Source organism: Nanorana parkeri, unplaced genomic scaffold (genome assembly GCF_000935625.1).
Source record: "Nanorana parkeri isolate BGI_ZX_2015 unplaced genomic scaffold, ASM93562v1 scaffold164, whole genome shotgun sequence".
Classification (NCBI taxonomy): Eukaryota; Metazoa; Chordata; class Amphibia; order Anura; family Dicroglossidae; genus Nanorana; species Nanorana parkeri.
In genome coordinates, this window is record NW_017306432.1 from 516,216 (window position 1) to 541,825 (window position 25,610).

The window sequence follows — 25,610 nt, forward strand, 5'->3', positions numbered from 1 at the left end:
ACATTCACCAGGACAAATAAGGAGGGTGAATCTCCATAACGGGGGCACAGGCAGCAATAAAATCTTGACAGATGTTTTAATTCTTCTCCACTCTATCCACAACTAAAAAAGTTTGGGCTTCAGTTGCACTTTAAGCTGACCATACACTACTCTATTTTGGCTGATTCCTGTGAATTGGCCAAAATTTGAGCCATGGGTGGCCCCACAGAGACTACAGCCATTCAGCCGCAGTCACCATTTGGGAATTCAAGCAGCCATACTTTGGCAGCTGTGTGAATACAATAGCCGGTAGCAGGAGATTCCTCTATTGGTGCTATTTGGCGTGGATGAGGGAATAGGCAGTTTTCTCTCGTTCAGCCTGCTAATGTGTATGGGCATCTTTGGCGATGGCGGGATAGTTGTGGTGTGAGGCATATTGCTTTATATCCCATTATGCCATAATAGTTGCCCCCCAATTAACATTATTGGCACCCAGTACAGGTTTACTTTAAATACTGGTGGGGCGGAATGGGGGCAGGAAGCTAAGACAGTTATGACCTTGACGCCACTATTATTTTTGACAGTTGTATTATGTTAGATTTTGTGATGCTTTATCTTTTTAAACTGATTTATGTTGTAAATGGTCAAACAGTCATTTTTGTCCAGCCAGTCCTGAGGTTTTCCTAGCTCGGTCACAGAGCACAGTCCTGTCTGGCAGTGCTGTGCTCTGTCACTTGATTGTTCTCTGCTGCTTTTAGAGGCCATCTCCGGGTAAACAAAAAAGTACCCTTACAGGGGGCTACCCCCACACTGCAAGGGTTATTTGTTCATTTTTGTCTTGGGGCTGGATTAAAGGAGAACTATGATGTGAGTGCTTTTCACTCATCCTCATAGTTCCAGCTGACCTGTGACAATGAGACTGTCACGGCTCTCTGCGGTGACAGGGGAGGGGCTGGATCCCCCCCTCCCCGCTCCGATCCGCCAGCGCTGACTGGCGGGTACAGCTGGCTCTGCCTCTAGATAGGGAGAGCAAGCTATCACTCATGCAGCTGGGCGGATCTCGACATCGATGTCGGGATCCGCTCCGGCTGCGGAGTCTCAGTATACCGTGAGCTGTAGCTCGCAGTATACTGAGCTTAGGGTGACGAGAGGACGCTAGTTTGTGTCCTCCCGTTACCCTTAGGAGAACTATGGGGAAAAACCCTGACCCCATAGTTCTCCTTTAAAGCAGATTTACTTACCTGAATCTTGATCCCCTAGCAGTCAGCACCCTCCTGTTCCCCCCCTCCACTCTGACTGGTGGACTGTCTCTAGGTGTCCTCACATCTATTGCAGATCTATGGAACCTGCATTAGATGTGATGATGTCAGTTTTCCTTAGCACGCTGGAGCCAGGGGAGAAGAGGCTGTGGGGAACGGTCTAGCAGCCTGAAGGGAGTTGGCAGGATTGAGGATCAGGTAAGAAAATCTACTTTACTCCAGCCCCTAAACAAGAACAAGCTCCTAACCTTTGCAGTACAGGAGTAGCCCCATTGCAAGAGTCCTTTTTTGTTTGCCCAGAGATAGGCTTTATGTAACACTTACAGGTCTTGTCCCTCCCTCACCCTGTGACCGAACCTTGAAAGCAGCAGATTGATGAGCTCATCTCCCTGTCACTGTTCTTTCCTCCCTATCACTATGCTCCTTTTGCTGCTTCTCCCTCCCCCATTCTGAGCCCTGTTGTAAATGAACTGCAAGAACCTGATACAAAGTCAAATTCAGATCCCTACACTGCTTGCATAAAGAAAAATACATTTACTGACATGTTGATGAGTACACAGCTGCATTAACATGCGTCTTTTAAATCTGCCTGGAGTTCGGGTGAATGGTTTCATCCATCCACTCTTACATTGGATGTTACTAAGATTCAGAGATTTGCTAGACAGGAGGACGTGGGTCTAAAATGAAGGGGCTTCCCTTTGACTCGATGCTTCTGCTCTGTCTCCCCTTCTCTGAGCTAGTCAGATGAACACATCTGGTGTTCAGGGGATTCGGCAGTTGTGAGCATTGTTTCTGATCACAGGGACTGTTCTAAAGCTAAGATAGTCTCTGACCATAGAGACTTTCCTACTATGAAATCTCCTGGCATCAAAGACAATCACACCGCAGAGGGAGATCAGGATTAGAAGCTGCCAGCGGCTGGAAGGGAAGGGATTTTCCAACAAAAAGGAAGGCCTCTGTTCCATTGTAGTCAGCACCTCTTCCGGGTTTCTAGGAAACAGCAGTAGAATCCCTTTCATACTCTTTTTTTGATGTGCTCAGTAGACCAAGTTATGAGCAGAATATCATAGAGCACCATTCTGTTTAACCCTTTGGCTGCCAGAGCAAAACATTGCTTAAAGACCCCCAAAATCAATATTTTCAGAAATCAGAGACCCTGGAGGATAAAATGGTGGCAGTTGCAATTTTTGATGTCACACGATATTAGTGCCACAGTGTGTTAAAGTAGAATTGAACCTTCTGGTTTTTTTTTGCATATATCTACTGCTAGCAAGCAGTAGATATATGCAAAAACAGTAAAAAAATTTTTAAAAAAGTTACCAAACAGTTTATTACTAGGGATGCACCGATACCAAGTACCGTACTTGGTACAAGTACAAGTACAGATAGTTTTCCAGCTCCAAGACTAGACTAGAGAAAAATTCAAAAGTTAGGAGGCAGCTGTCATTTGTAAATTTGTATATCTTTTTTTTAATGTATGGATTTTGTTTTTATAAATATATATTAGGGATGCACCGATACTATGTTTCCAAGTACAAGAACTGATACATTTTTGTTGAGTGTCATGTGACAGTTTTTGTAAAACAATACAGACTAATGATTTTAGGAGAGCGGTGGAGCACCAGAGACCGGTCCCAGCTGCAACCGCTGCAACCCTGGTAGCTCTCATGAAAATGCCAAGTATCTGCACTGGTATCTGAACATCCCTAGTTATTACTAACCTGTGTCTCCGCCACTCGTTCCCATCCGGAGAGCGGAAGATTCTTGAGTGGCTGTGAAGGATCGCGAGTGCAGTAGTGATCTTCAGCCGTGAGAAGAGAGACACAGGGTAAGGCAATGCTGGCAGCGTGCACCCGCACAGACTGCGTGGGACACAGAAGACACAGCAGTCAGTGCTGGATCAGAGCCCGGCACCAGCGCTGAAGGGACTGCTGGAAACTACTGGAAAGAAGAAGATGATCAGATGAAGAGGCATCATTTAATATTATTAAATAATATTAAAGATGAGGCTGTGTTGGGTAAAGAAATACCAAAGAAAAACTGCGTACCCCTGTAATAGATAAAAACTCTGGTACACAAAATTGTCCATAGGCGATGTTTTAAAAGCTTTTACAGATCATCAATTTAGAGTTACCTGTGAATGATGGCCTTAGAATTATTGCTCACACTCAGGCGTGCTCAGGGAGGCCTAACGTGTGCCATAATCATCGTTTTCACACATCGGCGCCCCCCGCCAAGTGCAGGGGGGAGGGTGCTAGCCCCACTGCAAGGGTTGATAACAATTTTGTCAGGAATTTTTTTTCTTTAAACTTTCATGTTTTAAACTCTATGTGATAGCACATTGTAGGTGACTGGTTCTCCTTAAGAAGACATTAGGGGTCTATTAGACCACAAAAATCGCCTTTGCACTACAATGAAGATAATAAAGCACAGATCATGCTTTATTAGCTTCATCCCCAGCCACAGCAGCCAGAGAATGACAGCTCTAAAATTAGTAATGAAATGCTCATCAGTTCCGGCTCCCCCTGCCACTATCTGCTATGCTGTGCCCGAGCTGGAAGAAGGTGCAGCCAGGGATACATGGCCATGGGGGGAGGTTTGCACGAGAGGGGAGACATGTCAGCTGCGGCACAGCCGGAAGTGTTTGGGTGGCTTTATAGCCAAATCACTTCCAATAGAAAGACTGGAGGAGGCTGATGAAATGTAAACTGACTCCAGACTGCTGCAGCAGCCGGTAGACCAAGTTATGAGCAGAATATCATAGAGCACCATTCTGTTTAACCCTTTCGCTGCCAGAGCCAAAAATTGCTTAAAGGCCCCCAAAATCAATATTTAAATATATTAAAAATAAAAATATTCAAATATTTAAAGGGACATGTTGCCATGGATGTAGTACTTGTAACATCCATGGCAGTGGAAGAGTTAAAAGCAGGGGTGTCACATCCAAACTTACAAAGAGCCAAGCCGAGGGTTGTGAATAAGGGCCAGAAGAAAAAAAAAAAATTAACCTTACTGTTTCTCACGGTACAAAGCTCAGGCACACTAATCATTATACGACAGTCCTGGTATCCTGTGTGTGCGGGCACTGCAAGTGTCACAGGGCTGTCATATAATGGACAGGGACTGCTGACACTTGTAGTGCTCTCATACACAGGGCTGTCATATAATGGAAAGGGACTGCTGACACTTGTAGTGCCCTAACACACAGGACACTAGGATTGTCATATAATGATGATATGACTATCCTGTGTGTAAGGGTACTACAAGTGTCAGCAGTCCCTGTCCATCATATGACAGCCCTGTGTGTGAGGGAAGTGTCAGCAGTCTGGACAGGGACTGCTGACACTTGCAGTGCCCTCACTCACAGCAGGACTTACTGGAGTCGCCTAGACCGCGGGCGAAGAGAAATCTGCGGCTGAGGAGGAAGGTACAGGGTCCTCAGAGGGCGGCCGGCTGAAATGCTGCTCCATGTTTTCTCTGCCTGAGCGCAGGCTAGGAAAAAAAAAAATTAACCCTACTTGTTGCGGTACAAAGCTAGGGACTGGCGGGCCTAAGAAAATCTTGTGGTGGGCCGTTTCTGGCATTGACATATGTTAAAAGGAACACATGTGTTGACATAAGCATATAGCATGACCAGTGTGCTATGAGCACACAACACTCTGGATGATAATAATAAAAGTAATAATCCTGTCAAGTAGCCCTGATGTTTAGCTGTGAAAGTGTTCTCCCATTGTGTTGAGTATACAGTATATATAGAGGGGGGAATTTATTTAAACTGGAGCAGTCGCCCATGGCAACCAATCAGCTTCTCTCTTCAGTCTGTTCAGTTAAGATTTGAGAATGAAAGAGAGATGATTGGTTGCCAAGGACAACTGCTCCAGATTTTGTCTGCTCCAGTTTTGATAAATTCCCCTTATTGTGTACACAGACACACACACACTTGCATAGTGCACTTTTATTAGGAGAGGGGAGAAAAGTTAGAACCAATGTGAGGTTTTTATTGCTTTCTATGTTCCTATAGAAATGATTTCCTGTTGTGTCACAAAGGAAGTGGTGGCAAATAACGGAACTACAGATAGCAATAAAAACCTGTCAGATATTCCAATCTTTTCTACCGCTACCCAAAACTAAAATATACGTTTTTGGCTGGGGTTCCACTTTCATCCTTTGTGCATAAATCACTATTTTTGCCCTTTCAAAATGTTTACTTTAAACATGTATACAGATTGGTATACAGATATATACGACAGTATATTTTCTGCTTGGGTGGTATAAACCTTTAGCCCTCATTCACACTTGAATCGGCCCGCACGTACAATTCTGTGCTGCGTGCACGGCTGCACCGATAGCTCCCGGGAAGGACAGGTGTGATTGTGATTAGTACGCAGCCCCTGTCCTTCTCTATAGGACTACGCCGCCGTACACCCCCCTACACTCACCTGCCCTGCACGTCCGTGCGGGTGAGCGTATTCGTACCCTGACAGGATGGATCCTGTCTGCGTCCGAGCCAGTAATCGCCGGCCAATGCTATTCAATGGAGCTGTCTTAACTCCATGTCGCGGTCGCAAGTCGCTTCTACCGGACCCTTTTTTCGGCGGATTTTGCGCGATTTTGCTTCTTTTCTATGGAGCCCGACGGAGAAGGTCACGCTACCGTCGCTGGAACATCGCCCCGAAAGTCGCGCTATCCCGGCCGCTGCAAAGGTATGTCGCTATATGTGAACGGGGTCTCATAGAGAAGGACAAGGGCTGCATAGGGTGGAACAAGGGCTCGTTTTTGCTTACTTTTTGGAGCTTAATAAAAAGCAATATTTCCTGTGCATTAATATAGCCACAGCCTGCTCTCCCATGTTGCAGTTCCTGTACAGTTATATAAATGATAAATACTCTAGTTCTCCACTAAACAGTATATTACAAGGTGTATTTATAATATCATAAACAAATAATATCAAATCATCTCTGAATTGGTGCTGGCACTGTCCTTCCTTCTATAAGGTGGCTACTTTTGTTCCCCATGGTCCCTGTGTGTGTTGTAAAGGAGCCACCGCTCCAAGCCCGCTCCCATGATGGACTACAATCTCACGTTTACTTTACTCATTTGTATTGAGATTGAAGTCCATCATGGGAGTAATCTTGGAGTAGTGGCTATTTTACAATACACACAGGGACCATGGGGAACAAAAGCAGCCACTCTCCAGAAGGAAGGACAGTGTCAGCACCAATTCAGAGATGATTTGAGGATCTACAGCAAAATGTCCAATTTCAGTGCATACAACTACATGTTCTCTTCTTGAGGGTTAGCAGTTGACCACCTAGCTCCATTTTGTCCAAAACAAAAAAAGTTTACAGGAAACCATGTTTTTCTAAGTTTTGTTAGGCTGTTGGCTTTACCTTCAATAAAAGTATCCCCAGCACCGAATCTGTTTTGTGGATTCATTTATTTACACCTGTACAGCCTGGAGAAGAAGAACCTTTCATACTTTTAGAAGTGGTACAAAATGGATAATTTCTGCAACTTTCTCTACTGTTGTGTAAGAAGCTACATTAAACTCCCTATTATCTGGCATTGAAGCAACCGGCACAAAAAATCGAGGACATATGTCCTCAATTTTGTTTTTTGTAGGTGGCTTGATGCACACTAAAAAATTGCCGGTTGGTTGAGAGTTACAATTAAAAGAGAACTATGGGGTAACCTTTTTATCCCATAGTTCTCTTTAGTCTCACGGGAGGACATATACTAACCTCCTCCCATGACCCAAAGCTCAGTATATAGCGGACTATTGCCCGCTATATACTGAGAACGCCACAGCCGGGACGGGTCCCGACAATACTGTCGAGATCCACCCCCTTGGCTGATTGACAGTGGGCTCTGCCTATCTAGAGGCAGAGCCGGCTCTGCCCGCCCCTACCACGTTCGTTCCTCCAGTCAGTGCTGGAGGATCGGAGGCGGGGGGGGATCCCTGTGGGGGAGCGGTGACTGACAGTCACCACTCTCTGCAGGGAGATGATCGGAAGTGAGCGAGCGGCGGTATGTGTTTGCTGACTTCCTGATCAATAGAGCCAACCTGTGACAGTTTCACGTGGGCTTGAACTATAGGGATGAGTGTAAATCACTCACCTCATAGTTCTCCTTTAACTCTCAAGCAACCAAAAAATTGTTATCTGGCATCTACTGATCCCCGTGGGTGCCGGATAACTGGGAGTTTACTGTATAATCTGGTCACTTGACATGACCAAAGCCTGAGCCAGTTCTGTACAGTGGCCATGGGGTGTTTTAGCTCATATAAAGTTGGAACTCAAGAAGGGAGTTATGATGTGCATTCCAGTCCCCACGTAATACAGAGAGTAGAGGTCCAAAATGAACACTGTAGGGTTAGGTTGCCAACCAAACTACTAACTGGAGAACACAGAGCAGGTTTACTGCCGTGGAGGTACTCAGGTGGGGTAGGTATTACCAAAAATGTGGCACCAAGGAATGACTGACTACCTTTAGTAGTAAACAGTGATCTTCGGTCATTCCGTCAAAACGAGACCTCACCCTTTACTGTTACATATAAAATTACTTTTATGTCTTATTCCAGTTGAACTTTATCGTATTGATTATTTATGTGTGTATTTATAGTTTATCGAATGATCGAAAAATATGTGTACAATTCTTTATCCGTCAAATGTTTACCAGTCTTACAGGGGCCAAATCATACCTGCATGTTGTCCTGCGTTCATAATTCGTATAGCCATTGCATCTCGCTTCATTGACGGTGGCATTGCAGCCACAAGAGTTAGTATAAATTTGTTACAAGGAAGTCAAATATATTTATATTGTTAATAGAAATATTTTAAGAAACTGTGATTTAGAACCTCTATTGTTAAACGGTTTTAGACTATTTTTGCAGAACATTTACATTTCTAAAATCATGTTTTATGGGGAAAGGTGATACAAGAAAATGACTTTGAACGGCTTTCATGTTCTATCTGGTCCTCTTTTAATATTTATTTTGCTCTTTGTCATTTTAAAGATGCATTAATAAAAGCTTTTTATTCAATCTGATCACCTTGCCCTTTGTTTGATTGTTATTAAATTGTATACACATTGGTCATAAGTTCAGAAAATATATTAAAGGCAAAAAAATATATATAAATGCACAAACATTCAAACGTCCATTTATTATTTGCATTGCAGCTAGTGATTAGTGCGGTGTTTCTCAACCTGTGTAACCTCAGGACTCGCATTTGTCCTTGGTCATTAATCTTCCTGGCGGTAATCCCGAGTGTGGCTCGGGGTTAATTTCCAGTACCAAAAACGGTAACCCTGAGCCACACTCGGGATTACACTGTGCGTCACTTACCTTGTCCCTACGAGCAGCGCTGTGTCCTCCGGCCGATGCCGGCATCCGTCTTCCGGGTTCCTTCCCTCGTGAGCGCCGGCATTGCGGGGGGGAAGAACCGGCTGGAAATTCAAAAGTAAAAAATAGAAAAAAAAAAGAAAAAAAATACTGAAATAATCAGACCGCCAGGGAGATTAAAGTGATATTAAAGCCTATTTTTTATTTATTTCTCCTTTGCTGGAGGCTGTTGCTCTTTTTCTTTAAAAGTTTCTATTTCCTCGTTTTCTTGTGGCTCCCCGCAGCGCTTTTCCCCCGACCCCCTACACGAGTGCCACCATCGTTCTAGTGGAGGCACCGGTGCGCGCTTGTGCCCGCAGTGGCTCTGTGCGTTCATAGACACACACACAGCCCTGTGGCAGACCACGCCCCTCCCCTCTTTGATTGATGGCAGAAGGAGCCTATGGCTTCTCTGCCATCAGTATCCTCCCCCCGCAACCCGGAAGTTCGGGGAACAGAGGATCGCTTTGGATCTGCGGCGGGGACGAGAGCAGCAGACAGGTAAGTGTGGGGGGGACTGGGGTAGAAAAAAGGTGCTGGCCGTTTTTACCCTAATGCAGAGAATGCATTAAGGTAAAAAACGCCCAGACCTTAATACTACTTTAAGTCGGGACCCAAGTCGCACTGCAATGGAATTCACTGCGTTGTTGTACCGTGCATTCCGGTGCGGGCAATCGAACTGTGGGTGGTAGGTGCATTTGGGGTACCATTTAAATGAATGGCAACGCAACACACCTCCCACACCAGAACAGGTAGTGGATGTGATTATCCGACTGTGCGATTAGTGCGAACGGGCCCCCAAAAACACTGACATACAATTTAAAAAATATATATATTTTTAGGTTCCACCCATTTTCCCAACCTTACAACAACTGGAGTGAACTCAGCCTGGAGTCCAGTGGTGGCTGCTGTGCTGTGTTGGAGCTCCATATGTGCATTGCTTGTACAACTCCCTTGCACGCCCTGTAGAGGTGCCGAGAGCCAGAATGTGACGCCACTCTGGTCCAGACATCTCTACAGGATACATGAGGGAGCTGTAAGCAATGAATGGATGGACCTCCTTTGTGGCCCTAGCCCCATCCTATCCCACCTCAAGCTGACACTCAGCGCTGGGCAGCATTTTTCTGAATGGCTGCTTGGTGTGAGAACTGACAGTGCTGCGCTACAGAGAGACTAAAGCGACCCACTGAACACGAAGTCGCGACCCACTTTTGGGTCACGACCCACCAGTTGAGAACCAAGGGATTAGTGGATGCAAAGCTCTGGATCCTGCAGACTGTTCTTCCAGTCCCTGTTTGTTCTGAGGTCAGGCTTTCAGTTGCAGGGAGGGGAGGAAATATGAATGGACTACAGGTGCAGTGAAGTCCAAAAAATGTTAGCAGCCCGCAGGGAGAAGAACCCCGCAATTCAGGTAAGTTGGGGAAAGGGTGGCTGCTGGCAACGTGAACTTGTTTCATGTTACACCATGGAAATGGGCGTAACATGAAACATGGTGTTAAAAGTAAACTAGGGTATCTATGGTGAAAACCTAAAAACATATCTGTATTTCCATATTAAATTTCTATAAGTTCTATCCCATATCTAATAACCATATCCATCTAGAGGTTTGTAAACTTACTCATTGAAGATGCCCATAGGATGTACTTCCCCAATGCACTGACACAATTTCACTCAGGTCTGTTAATATGAACTTCCTTGTGTCACAACTGTCACAGAGCCTGCCTTCTGAACTACAACTTAATGTCTGAACAATGTAACCTTATCATTCCTTGCTGGAAGCAATGCATGATGGGATATGTAGGCTTGAGAAATCCAGATTGCATCTCTTCAAGCTGCAGGAAAAGGGATGCCAAGCACACTGGGAATCCAGGAAGTTGTTGGAAGTGATGGGCAGACAGAAGGCAGTGCTCACTACATAAAAGGGATTTTTTTTCAAGTAAGCTTTGATTGTATTATCAAAAACAGCTCTAGTATGTATTCCTATTATTGATGTTATTCCTATTGCTGCTGCTGTGACTTTAGCATCCGTTTAACTGGGGATACACCAATACCGTTACTAGTATCGGTGCCGATACTGAGTATTTGGGCGAGTACTCGTACTCGCCCAAATGCTCCCGATGCCTATCCCGATACCAGAACTTCCAGTATCAGGAAGCTGGGCAGCGAGTCATTACATGCTGCCTGGCTTCCTAATTGGCCGGGAACCCGGCTCCATGCTCCGTCATCATCAGGAAGCATGGAGCTGGTTTCCTAGCCAATCAGGGGGCGGGTAATGGCTCCCCCGACTTCCTGATTGGCTGAGAAGCCAGCTCTATGCTCCCTCATCACTTGGTGATGAGGGACCATGGAGACGGTTTCCCGGCTACTTGGGAAGCAGGGTGGCAAATCATTACACGGCTTCCTTAATGGGACTTCTGGCATGGCAGAAGACCTGATTTTCCTCTGCTGCAGTTAAGTTAACATTTACAAGTATTGTCCCTCCCCCAACCTGTGACTGAACAGAGAAAGGAGAAGCAGCAGACTAATGAGCTCATCTCTGTGCTCTCTCTTCCTCTTAGAATCTCCCTTGTTGGCACATAAGGACCGCAGTACAGCCGTTTCTGTGTGATGCTGCTCCCTCTACCAGAGTTCCTTGCCATTCACAGAGGCCCCACCAGTTTGCCCACACTATACGGAACCTTTCTATTATCATTACAGACACTGGAAAGCAGGGCCGGATTTACGCTCTCTGCTGCCCTAAGGCCAGGATCCTTAATGCGTCCCTGTCACCGCCACTGGGACAGGGGCGCATTGAGGAACCCGCATTGATGGACCTGCAGGCATATTACAAGGCTGTGCCGCCCCTCTACTCCTTGCCATCCTGAGGCCAGGCTTCAGTGGCCTTGTGCGAAATCCGGCCCTACTGGTAGGACCGGTGCGGACCAGAGAATGCTTGTATTGCTCTCTCTCTCCTGGCTATCATTACTCGTTTTCTCTCCTGGCTGTCTCTCCTTGCTCATCCTCCTGGCTGTCTGCTCTCTCCTGGCTGTCTTTCCTCGCTCCTGGCTGTCTTTCCTCGCTCTCTCTCCCCTGGCTGTCTTTCCTCTCTCTCTCTCTCCTGGCTGTCTTTCCTCGCTCTCTCTCTCCTGGCTGTCTTTCCTCGCTCTCTCTCCCCTGGCTGTCTTTCCTCTCTCTCTCTCCTGGCTGTCTTTCCTCGCTCTCTCTCCTGGCTGCTTTCCTCGCTCTCTCGCTCCTGGCTGTCTTTCCTCGCGCTCTCTCTCCCCTGGCTGTCTTTCCTCTCTCTCTCCTGGCTGTCTTTCCTCGCTCTCTCTCCTGGCTGCTTTCCTCGCTCTCTCGCTCCTGGCTGTCTTTCCTTGCTCTCTCTCTCCTGGCTGTCATTCCTCGTTTTTTGTCCTGGCTGTCTCCTCTCCCCTGGCTGTCTCTGCTCTCTCTCTCCCGTCTTTCCTCTCTCTGCTGTCTCTCTCTCCCGGATCCCCTTGCTGCATTTTGCAACAGGCTGTGTAAACTAATATTCTTTGATGTAATACATAGCACTACAACCACCAGTATCCATCAGAAAGGTGTCAGGGAGCTTGGCTCAGCAGACTCAGGCTAATAGGTAATCATGTGTGCACAGCTAAATGAATAAACCAAAATGGAATAGAGGGGCCGCCATTCACACCCTTCGTGATCTACCAGCATCAGCTTTTAGAGCTACTGGTAGATCACGATCTACCTAATGGGCACCCCTGATCTATAACATTTTGTATTCAGTCTTTGGGTGTGAAACAACAAGAGTGCAATCGCTGAGGGTGACATAGCTTTAATATTCATATAGCACTTTAACCTTGTAGATGCTACATACACAGGTTGTATGACATATGGAAGGATTTATACACTGAGTGGCCAGATTATTATGACCACCTGACATTTGTAGGCAAATTAGCTATAATTTGGCGCTGAAGTTGCTAGAGGGCCAGACCATTATTAATAGGGAAGCAGGTTGTTTATCACGACAGTAGACGTGATTTGTTTCTGAAGATACGGGTAAACAACGCGATTTAACAGCCTTTGAACGTGGGATAATTGTTGGCGCTTGGAGCCATGGAGCGAGTATCAGCAAAACAGCAGGATTCATTAAATGGTCAAGAGCAGCTGTTGTTAAAGTGTTTAAAGACTGGACTGTTAGCCGAAAATCTGGGTCTGAACGTGCGAATTGTGGCCGTCAGCGACTAGTCAATGTTAGGGCAGAAAGGAGAGTGGAGTCACGAGGCGGCCCAACGAAGTCATCTCGTGGAGTCATCTCGTGGCCCAACGAAGTACTGATGGGGTGGTCATAATAATCTGGCCACTTAATCTATATAAGCACCTCTTCTGCAGGGTCCATAATCTATGCAATCGTTCCTCATAGGTAAAATCTTCCAGTCAACAACGGTCTTTCATAAATCCATGCTTGTGGTTACACATAATACCGTTATCGAGATACATTTCTGATAGAGTCCCTTACCATTCCCTCAAATACTTTACATATTATTGATGTTGGGCTGACTGGTCTGAAGTTTTCCAATATACATCTCAATCCATTTTTGAATATCGGTACCACATTTGCCAATGAGTTAGTACAATTACAGTCAGTAGGTTGTCTTTGAAAATGAGAAACAGTGGCTTGGATAGAACTGAGCTAAGTTCCCTAAGAACTCGTGGGTGTAACCCTTTTGGATCCAGTGATTTGTTTACATTATGAGGGACTCCAGGAATCGTAAAAACTAAAGCTGGCCATAGACTGCTCTCTATTTTTTTTTGTTCGACCCGCGGGCTAAACAAAAAAAAAATAGGACAGATTCCTCCATCAACGCTTCAAGCGAGCTGATAAATGAATCCATGTCGTTTCATCTGTATTCTGACAGCAGCCAGCATGTGCTCTCAGAATAGCCGAATAGAGCCGGCAGCTCAAGGGGAACTTCGCACATTGGCCACTAGGGATGCACCGATATCGGTACCAAGTATTTGAGTTCTCGCTCTCGCCCAAATGCTCTGATACTTACCCCCTGATACCGGAACTTCCAGTCAGAGGTAGATTTCCTCTGACCGACAGTGACGCATGGGAACACGGAGCCGGCTTCCTGACCACTACAGGGCCAAGGATCAGGTGAGTATATCTTCTATATTCCAGCTCCCAGAAAAAAATGGGCAGTTAACCCTTGCAATGTGGGGGCTGCCCCACTGTAAATGTAAAGGTGGCCAGTAAGTATGCACCAATACCAGATTTCAGTATCGAGTACAAGTACCGATATTTATCTATCGGTACTTGCCAATACTGAGTACTGATACCGGTACTTCCGCTAGCATGGAGCAGCTTCCTGGTCAATCAGGAAACCAGTGGGTAATGACCCGCCTCCCGGCTTCCTATTTGGAAGCGGGCTCCATGCTGTTTGGCTGTCTCCATGCTGATTGGCTGGGAAGCTGGCTAATCAGCATGGAGCCGGCCAAACATCATGGAGCCAGCTTTCCAGGCAATCAAGAGGATAAATATCGGTACTCGATACCGAAAAACCGGTATTGGTGCATCCCTATTGGCCACCTTTACTTTTCACCAAAAGTATTAACTGCTTGTTAGTATTAACTAAAAAAAGTATTAACTGCAGTGGTCAGCGCTGACCTCTCTCTCTCCCTCCGCTCAGGTACTGGAATGTCCCCTGGCTTCCTCAGACCTAAGGCACCTGCATAAGATATGATGATGTCATGAGTCCTTAGAACGCTGAAACCTGGGGGGAGAAAACAAACTCATTAAGGGGTTCGAAGACCTGAACTATGAAACAAGGATGGTAAAATTAAATATGTTCTCTTTGGAAGTTAGGAGATTAAGAGGGGACATGATTTTCTTGTATAAACTGTTCAACGGCGACAGCAACATTATTAACAAACTGTTTACGGTTAGCTCCGTAACAAAGACCAGAGGGCACCACCACAAATTAGTGGGAAAAAAATGTCAACACACAGGGCGCAAGGCGTTCTTCTCAGTTAGAGCGGTTAGGGTCTGGAACTCTCTGCCGCAGGAAGTGATTTCAGCTAAGAGTGTGGAATCATTCAAGAAACTCCTGGAGGAGTTCCTCGGAGACCATAACATACAGGGGAACAGGTACTGCTAAGAGCAAAATCCCACATGCACTCATATACACACACACACACGAGCTCAAACATAAATGCACACACGCAATAGGTTGGACTTGATGGACTTATGTCTTTATTCAACCTCAAATACTATGTAACTATTTTAGTTGCCCTGATTTCTCCTTTGCATCGCTAGTTGCATGCCTCATAATTCTGAAATGCAGTGAATGTCCTTTCCATGTTGTACTTAGTAACGGCCTTTTTTTTATTGTTTATTATTTGCTTTTCTACATTAGAATCTCCCATGCTGGTTTTATTTTGTTCATTTGTTATACATTGGTATGTAATTTCGTTCAAAAAACAAATTGAATTGGACATGTAACTTTTCTGGCCAATCAGATGTGTTTTTCGGTTTAATGCATGCGAATGGGGTCTGAATCTGAATTGCATTTGGCAGCTCCTGAATACCATTAGGGTCTGGGAGCCTCAGGTTTAGTTTTATGTATATATGGCTCACAAAGTTGCTGCTACGAATATTTGTTCGCATGATAGAATTCTAATTATATGTACCGTATTTTGCGCTCCATAACACGCACCTGACCATAAGACGCGTGTAGTTCCTAACAGCTGAAACTGGTGGCGCTGTGATCACAGCGCCACAGTCTCAGTGATCACACAGAGCTGTGATCTCTGTGGTATTCGCAACGAATATTCGTAAACTCATTCGAAACTAACGAAATTCAGAACTCATCCGAAGCGAACGAAAATGTGGATTTCGTTCGCATCCGAAATTTCGGATCCGAATCCCGAAATAACAAAATATCTGAACCGAACCAAATTTTTCCGCTGCTTACATGTCTAATATATTGTACAGTATACAGGACACAGTCAGGGGGCTCTGTGTATATATTGTATTGGGAAAGGGGCTCTATGTATATATTGTATGGTCAGGGGGCTCTATGTATATATTGTACGGTCATTGGGCTCAATGTATATATTCTACTGTCAGGGGGCTCTATGTATATATTGTACGGTCATTGGGCTCAATGTATATATTGTACTGTCAGGGGGCTCGATGTATATATTGTACAGTCAGGGGGCTGGATGTATATATTATATTGTAGAGTCGGGTGGCTCTATGTATATATTGTACAGTCAGGGGGCTCCATGTATATATTGTACGGTCAGGGGGCTCTATATATATATCGTATGGGCAGGGGGCTCTATATATATATATATTGTACAGTCAGGGGGCTCTATGTATATATTGTACGGTCAGGGGGCTCTATATATATATTGTATGGTCAGGGGGCTCTATATATATATATATTGTACAGTCAGGGGGCTCTATGTATATATTGTACGGGCAGGGGGACTATATGTATATATTGTACAGTCGGTGAGCTCTACGTATATATTATAGTCAGGGGGCTCTATGTATATATTGTACGGGCATGGGGCTCTATGTATATAGTGTACTGGCAGGGGGCTCTATGCATACAGGTGAAACTCGAATAATTAGAATATCGTGCAAAGTTCGTTTATGTCACTAATGCAAAATGGTCGGTGAGCTCTATGTATATATTGTACGGTCGGTGGGCTCTATGTATATATTGTACAGTCAGTGGGCTGTATGTATATATTGTAATCGGTGGGCTCTATGTATATATTGTACGGTCGGTGGGCTCTAGTCTATGCATACATTATAGTCGGTGGGTGTCTGGCACATTTCTCAGGTTAGGCGACTCGTACATAGAAGCGGCTGTCACAGTGATATTAACCCTCTCGGTGCGGGTTCCGCAGTCTCAGGAGAACCCTTCAATGTAGATTTTGTGTTCTCGTCTGCTTTGGCACTGTCTGGGTTAAGTACAGGGAATGCTGAACCACGTGACCAGTGCGCGGGACTCGCACCCGAGCTTGACTTCCTGCACTTCAGGCAAACTTCACTGCTACATTGTGATTGGTCACGGCTTCGCGCCGCTGTTTCTGAATGGTGGAGCAGTTTGATGGGGCATGTGACAGCGCGTCACTACCGGCTTCAGCAAGCTAGTCAGACCGGGAGACCTTGTGGGCTGTGACGGAGGAGGTGTGACTGAGGACCAGTGTGGAGGAAGCTGGGATGGGGAAAATGTGACTGGGGATCGGTGTGGAGGGAACCGGGAGGATGGCACGTGTGACTGGGGAGCACTGCTGGGAAGCTTGGGTAATATGTTAATATGAGCTCGATTGGTAGGACTGGGATAGAGGGACTGAGAGCAGTGTGCAGGGGAATGGGAGTGGTGTGTAGGGGAATAAGATGGAGGAAAATGAATGTATTAGGACAGGAGGGGGGGAATCGTGAAGGGGACTGGGATAGAGGAGATATTAGGAAGTATGGAGGGAAGAGTGCTGGGAATAAACAATGTGATGGTGACATTGGGACAAACATCTGTAAGGAGACTGAGAAATAGATCTGCTAAGGTCTGAGCTGGGATTAAATGGACCAGGAAGAGATCTGTACAGGGAGAAGTGGGACACGAAAGGAGATGGTTGGAGGTGACTGGGTGGAGACAAATGTGTGACCGGAATAGGAAGTAGATGTATGAAGGAAGGAGGCTGCGTGAATGGAATGTGGATGGAGGGGGTAGGGACGTTGATGGACTAAAGGGACTAGGAAGTAAATGTGTGAAGAGACGTGGAAATGGGAGGGGGGACTGGCATGGAAGAGATAGGTGTGTGTGTGGAGGGGGGACTGGCATGGAAGAGATGAGGATGGAGGAGATGCGTGTGTGTGGAGTGGAGACTGACATGGAGGAGATGCGTGTGTGTGTGTGGAGGAGGGACTGGCATGGGGGTATGGAGGAGATGCGTGTGTGTGGAGTGGAGACTGACATGGAGGTGTGTGTGTGTGTGGAGGGGGGACTGGCATGGGGGTATGGAGGAGATGCGTGTGTGTGGAGTGGAGACTGACATGGAGGTGTGTGTGTGTGGAGGAGGGACTGGCATGGGGGTGTGGAGGGGGACTGGGACCAACGGAAATGGGTACAACAGGGGGGAAGTTACAAGGGGTGTGTCAGGGGGACTGGGATAAAAGGACTTTTTATCCTTGTCCGTGGAGTGTTTTATGGGAGTAGGAAATAGTTATTGGCTAAGGATGAGTTACTAGAAGGGAGATTGACAGAGGCTGGCATGAGAGGGAGTTTGAGAAACCATATTGTTGAGTAGTGTGGAGGAGACTGTGTTGGAGAGTGGGAAAAATGTCAACCAGCATGGAAGGGATTAGGGTAGAAGGGTGTGACTGAGGGCCGGAACAGAGAAGGTTGGTGTGTTGGTAGCTGGGACTGTAATATGTAAGGTGTGGATGGTACTCTGTTACAGGTGGAGACATAGGGATCCATTATGGATCAAACTGATGAACAATGAGGTGAGAAGTGCCGTTGTTCTCAATTAAGATAGAAGTCATTAGATTGTGTCACTACAGCAATATGGACAGAGTTGCAGCAATTGAAACCGGTTTTGTGGTTATCTGGTCTATTGCCATCAAGAAGAGTGGAGTAAAATAGCAAATTATTTCTGGTGTGAAGAGGACCAGAAAAGAGACTTGGGTGGCAACTCTTGTAGCTTAGAAGAGGGGAAGTACCTATAAGGGAGAAAAGGACATAGGGTTGTATAAGATTCTGTACATCAAACCAGTTGCCTTTAGAGATTTTGAAGAAGTTGGGTTTCTAATACGAAATAGCGGCATCTCAGATTTTTAGCCTTTCTGGTATGTTTTGTAGTTTTTCTCCAATCCATTGAAGACACAACTTTTGTGAACAGTCATAAGCTGCCATGTAAAATAAATACAAACAGCTCCTATTGAAGATTCAGACAACTTCTTATAGGATTTGTGAAGCAGATCAATCATGCCAGGTAATGATGGGATAAAAAAAAAACCATAATGAGTGATTAACAATCCTCTGATATTTGTTGTCTTGGAAAATATTCATTCCAATAGAGTAATTTTGTGATTTTTTTTTTTTTTTTTTTTTTTTGTTGCACGGAAATATGACCAATTTATTAGTTTCTTAAGCCATTTTCACATTGGGCAAATAATGAGAAATAAAGGTCCAGTATGTGTCAGTGTAACGGAATAGCGCAAGTCAGGATTGGCAAGCCCGTTTATGTATTGTGAAGTGAAACATTCTGTGGGGACTGGTTTGGATGGAAATATAACAGAACTAATTTAAAAAAATAGAATGAAGAAAAGTGACGAACGCGTTAACATTGAATGTGACTTTGGAATAAGTGATGGGGAACTGCAACAATTTTAAAATCCAACTTGAGGGTCCAGCCAGTAGGAAGGACATTCGTAGCGTGAACAGATGCAGCTGTTCTGATGATGAGATACATTACTGTTATTTGTCAATAGATGTCATTTGCTAAGTATTTTTTTAGAGCTCTCATGTCTGGATAGCCAAGGAAGCTGACGTTTGAGGAGACCGCCAAGACCCCCAGCAGTCTATAATCAGGTAAAATGTAGATTATTTTGTTTTCAATAATTACTTTATGCAATACACAAGAAGTATGGAATATGTAAAGTCAGGCTTCACAAATTGAATGTGTGTGAGGATGTTCCTGTGAAAAATACAGCAAATAGTATAATCGGAACTCGCTCATCACTGGGCCAAGTTCTACAGATTTAAAGTGACATTAAACTCAGGAGATACATCTTAAAAATGTGTTCAGTACCCTAACCATTAACAAAAATGCATCTTAATTGTGTATCACTCAGCTGTAGATCCTCAAATCATCTCTGAATTGGTGCTGACACTGTCCTTCCTTCTGTAGGGTGGCTACTTTTGTTCCCCTTGATCCCTGTGTGTGTTATTAAGTAGCCACCACTCCAATCTCTTTGAATAATAGTTTATTTTATTTTTTTGTATTAAATTATCACCTGAACAGTGACTGTAGCCAATCAGCTGCAGTCGCTGTTAAAGTATTCTGACAGTGCCACACCCACCACTGTCAGAATAAAATAGCCTGGCAGGGATGGGGGAATCAAGTGTTTTTTGTGAGCCTGCGGGGCTGAAAGAGAAAATCAGTGTATGGCCAGCTTAAAAGATTAATGTGCCCCTCACACAATCCTGTAGCTGTGGTGCGTCCCAATCATTAGGATTGAGCTGCCAATGCACTGCAATGGAATGAATACCGGACCTGCACTTATGTTTAATTCAGCACATGACAATGCAGATGTGGTGCACTTGCATTGCGGGCCCATAGGCATGTGTTGTACTCATGTGCTGGGATTCCATTCTAAATCAATAACACCACACATAGTACTGTATGTTGCAATGACGCGTGGTAAAACATCCATCCAGCCTAAGCTACTATCAACTTTTTTTTTAAATCAAGTAAAATTGTTAGTAAAAGCATGTTACCAGAACCTTGATTTGGACTGACCGAATTCTGCATTTATCAACTTCTGTATCATTAACTATAGTATAATTGTAGCCAGTTTCTTAAAGTAGGAGTCAATTATTTTACTGTGCTTTAAATACAGCCAATAGTTGATCATATGTCAAAGGTCACATCTCTAAAGACCATACGATCTTTGTACAATCAACGAGTAATACGAGGACCTATCTAATATGATTTAAATTGTATCCAATCTTGCATTACATAGTTGTTGGTAGATCTAAAGGAGATTGTACAGTCAATTTTGTAACGTGTGTGGTGAACCTTAAACTCAACTCTGCTTATTTAAAGGTGTTCTTGGAATCCGTTTCATAATCTAGATGTCTGTGAAGTTAACCACTTCTAGAAAAGTTGGTAGCAGATGCGGTCTATACTCTCCACAATCCTATATGGCTCTGATGCCCTCTGCTGGATAATGGCTGGGGGTGCACTCTTTTCTGTAGTCACTGCTTTTATAAATTAGAACAGTAACAAGATGATGTTACAGAGTTAAGAAAAATGAAAAAGCTGAATGTTATGTCTAGTGGATACATATCTCTCCCACTGCCTGTGCCACAATCAGTCCATTTAAGAGATGTATATTTTATAACCTCCTGCTTTTTAATTTCTCCTCATTTTGGAAGTGGGTGGTTAGAGGTTTTGACACCCCTATTTATACCCGTCAGGAGTTGTAGATGGTTTTACATGCCGTACAATGGTCATAATGGAAACTGCATCAAAATGCAGCAAGAATGATTTTTAAAAATGCACTACATCTAAAACACATCGACGGGCCCATAGGCATGTGTTGTACTCATGTGCTGGGATTCCATTCTAAATCAATATTTAAAAATGCACTACATCTAAAACACATCGATGGGAACTGTTCCTGAATCTGACACTTGTAGGAATCTGCTTAGGTTCACAGCTCTAAACTTTAAACCAGTGGTACCCAACTCGGCACTCCAGTTGTGGTGCAACTACAAATCTCAGCATGTCTCTGGCAGTCATTCTTGTGGCTTTCACTCTTGGAATGCTTCAGGGACTTGCAGTTCCACAACAGCTGGAGTCCTTTGGTTCTCTAACCCTATACTAAAGCTAGGCAGCCAAATGTCCTATCGGGCCAACCATAGTTTCTGCTCTAGGTCTGGGCACTGCAGACAATTATTCACCATGGCCACTTTCAGAATCCATTTTAACATAAAGGTACTGATTCTGGAACATGACTTTACCCGATTGGTGAATTGCTGCGTATACAAGCACTATTTTGTTGGTGATGGATTTCAATGAACAAAGGCTTGTGTTTTGCATTAGATTGGGGTACACAGCCATTAGCCTTCCCCCTAGAGAGGTCCTCAACCACTTCTTAAGTGATGGACCCTAGCATTGGTGGGTGTTGCTCTTTGGGTCCTATTCAGACTGTGCTGATTCCAGAGGCTATCCTTAAACTGACAGTGTATTCCTACCCTAAGAGCCCGCCACACATCACCGGGCATTGTAGACATAGGCTTGTGTTTCTGAAATGCATGCTGTTAAATATTTTACACACTCTGTATCTTGTTTTTCTTTAAGGCTTTGCATTCTAAAGAAACCGAATTTAGAATTCCAAGGGCGATCGTCTGGGGGAGAAGCAAAGCAGCAGGTTTAGGAGGAGCGGAATGCTTCACTTCACAGGTATTGTTTTCTTCTCAGAAGGGAAAGGGCTGATGAGTACAGAGATTGAAATCGTGGCATTGACTGGGCAGCAGAGTGACTGGAAGACGCTTGTATTCTAAAAACATCATGATGGCTGAAGTGTCTGTGGCTGATGATCTCAGACACTGCTAGCAAGCTTTCATACTGATTTACTATTCAGAAAGCTGAATAATTAATAGCCGCAGAGAGGCAGCCAGCACTCCGACCTGTTCTCCATGTAATGTTTAGTCCAGATTTGTTTCCAAGAAGATGATTTTTAAATAAGAGATATTACAGCACGTCCTAGTGAACTTTCCACATGGGGGTGGGGGCTCCTGTGTCAGTTAATCTTGCATAGAATCTTTTATCAGGTTATAGGCCAATAATTTGACGGTTTAATAAGTCTACATTATTGTCTTGTTTGTGATATGTTTAGTTTGGAAGAAAGGAAACTCCCATGCTCTTTGTACAGAGGAGGTTCATAGTACTTTACATGACGAGAGATTTACAGACGTGTTTAGTGCAGTCTGGCAGGGTTGTTTGGCAATAAACTGCGCTCTTTCATTAAAGCCTATGAGCCATAATTGGTATGTACTAAAGACACTGATTTAGTTAGATGTCAGTTTGAGTTAGCTGCATGTTGTATCTCTAAGGACTGCTGTGTATGATTTCATGTCTACTAAAAGTGAGTGTGATTTTGTTTCCTGTTTTCATTTTCCTACCACCCAAGTCTTTTTCAGGGAATCCCCTATGAAGAGACCATTGGGTGGCATTGTAGGATCCTCTTTGTCTTGGAAATGGACTCTAGAAAGTTGCTTTTCAGGGTCGGGTGTGGAAATTTAAAAGAAACAAAAACGTGTCCAAGGACTAAAGAGGACTTGTCCCTCATGGCTATCTACTTGTCCCTCATGACCATCTAGTTGTCCTGATGCAAAAAAATAATTTTAACCAAAACCATATGTAGCAGTGCTAAGAAGTGCTCATTGGTCAGTGCTGTCAGGTGACCACGCTGACCAATAAGTGCTTGATAAAGATAATGGCACTGCCAGCCCGATCCGTGGTGGTGTGCGATTCTGTGACCGCACGGCCATCCACACGGTTTCGTGCACTGACAAGCCCCTGTGTGATAGCTTTTGGAGGTAACAGGTTCTCTTTATTGACCCTCTCACCTCCAAACAGGAGTTCTAGAACAGCACTGTGCTTGTTCTCCTTTGTCACTGCTCACACGAAGCAGAGAATGGACGTTGTCCGCTCTGCTTCCTGCTCTCTAATCTGCTCTAATTTGCTGTGGTCCCGGGTCCCGCAGAAGAGGGGGCGGACCCCTTAGACCACGGCAGAGGCAGCCCGGAACAATAAAAGAGGCAGCGGCCTGAGAGAGGGGATCAGGCTGGTTACAAGTGATCTTTGACGGCTGTGCAGCCGCTCGATCAACTGTACAAAACAGCTCCCCCTCTACGTTTAGCTCTGCTGCTTGCTCAAGGCCGGGCTAAATGTAGATTAAAAACTACTCGCACAGCGCCCAAAACTGCATGTGTCGGGCAATAGGAATTCCACACCCCTGAGGGTGCTAGGCTGTACCTGTGGCCTTCACTTTTATTGGCACTATAGGATTCTGTTGAATGTCCAGGCCGTTTTGTTCTATATTTTATGTTTGGCATGTCATGCTTCCTTATAGTCCTGAAATGTAAGCCGTGAAGTACTTGCGTTTGCATGTTGGTCATTGGTTGCTGCGGGACTCAGAAATAGTAGCTTCTGTATCATTGGGTACGTTTTGGACTGGTGTAGGATCCTATTTGCTGTGTACAATGAAGGTTCTGTTTATCCATGACAAGTATAGCATCACAAAAATGAAATGGGTTGGTATATTGAGAGGAGGACTGTTAAAGCAGACCTTGCATGGACCACATGTAAAATGTGTCCGGGGAGAAAGAATAAACACTCTCCAATTGTTTCATCTTGTGGATGGCAGCTCTGCATGTCTTGGTGCGATGGGACAGACCAGACTTGTGTCTTCTGATATCAATCATTTCTCCTCTCCTGGCTCATACTGTACTTTCTTTGTACCAAAACTCTTGCCACATCCCTGGTACCCATAGTTCAGTACTGTGGCCCTCATGCACCAGCAATCAGTACCAGGATTTTAATAAGATTGGATTACCACGTGAATCATGTAACATATGAGAAAGTGTGGAAACCCCTCTTTGACTCTCTATACCTGGTCCAACACGAATAAGGAGGTCAGAAAAAGTGTGCAGTACCCACAGTGCCAGAACCAGTGCAAATTTAAGAAAATATTTTAATAGTATATAAAAAAAGAAAACCGGGGAAAAAAGACGGGAAGGTTCACGCACAAAATATTCAATTACTTAATTGGAATGTGAGTCCCCTACGAGATAATTACATAGACAAGAATGATTCCCCTATTAGGGGATCCCACCATTCCTACAAACAATAATATGGATAACACCGATGTTGTAAATGTAATATATATTTAATGAGTTTAGAAAAAGCTAAAAATAATTATCCTATAAGACACTACATTATAGACATAACATCAACGGACAAAACATGTAAACATTCAAATGACTGCATCCACTTGTTAATATATAAAGTGGGTATATGTATAAAACTTCATCCATAAAGAGACATGTCAGAAAAAAGAGGGAAAAAATTGGTATATTCAGGTTTGGAGAGTAAGTTCTGACGATGACAAATGTTCAGATGTGTGGAATATTTCCTAAATGAGTATACGAATCGCCCTCGATCGAAAAAGAGGGAACCGATTATAGCTGTATAGTAGCACAGAGAAAAGATATGATCCAGGCGGCAGCCTGGGAGACCGGTGGAATCCTTGAAACAGTGATCAGGCTGAGTGTGAAAGAATGAATATAACTCACGATCCGAAGACACTTTGTTTCAAACAGGTGACACACAGCTACCAGGAGGTGTAGATGATGCCTCGGCTAGGTACAAAGGTTGATGTGGATCATAGCCTTGACTGAATAGCTGTGTATGGTTCATCAGGTGTCTAATTTCCCGTCTCCTCAGCTGAGTTGATATCCGTTTGGATGTGCTTTACTCTGTAGGATATGATTGTTAATTCGACCTTAGTAGCCAACAGGGCTCCACATAGAGATTGATGATATCCAAACCGATTTCCCGGGAGTCTTTAAAGGATGTCCTTGAGACTTTCAAAAACTGGACATGTCTCGAAGTGGAGCAGTCATAAAACAAAACCAGCTAGATGCCCAATGACGCGTTTCGCCCCTCCCACATCGGGGCTTCCTCAGAAAGGCGTCAAAATATTTAAATAGTTAAATTATTTGCTTTTATTTTTAAATTTCGTTAGGGGCTGTAGTAAGCACACATTTAGTCTGGGGCACTGCTTTGTAAAGGGGCAGTGATCCATCTAGAAGTTTTTAATAACGTGTTTCTTGACTCTTCAGTCCTGCAGCGTGCCCCAGCGTCCAGACACTGCTGTCACGTCATATTGTGAATACGTGTGGCGCTTTGATGATGCCAGGAGCCAGACTTGGAGCCCCCTTTTGTGTAGTATGATGGCCACCAAATGTGTAGATTGTAGTGCACTTAAACCTAGCCTCAGGCTTTGCTTCCCCTGACGTCACAGCACGGCATACAACTTGGAGTCCACGAATGGCTCTTGCCAATGTGATTATTCGAAATGCTTTGATCTTGCTTTGAGGAGTAACTGATGAGCATGTGTAGTCTTGATATGAGTTTCCATAAATGGAACAAGATATTCAAGTCTGTCAGATGATGCAGAAGAAAGAATGTTAGAAAAGGAGCTTGTG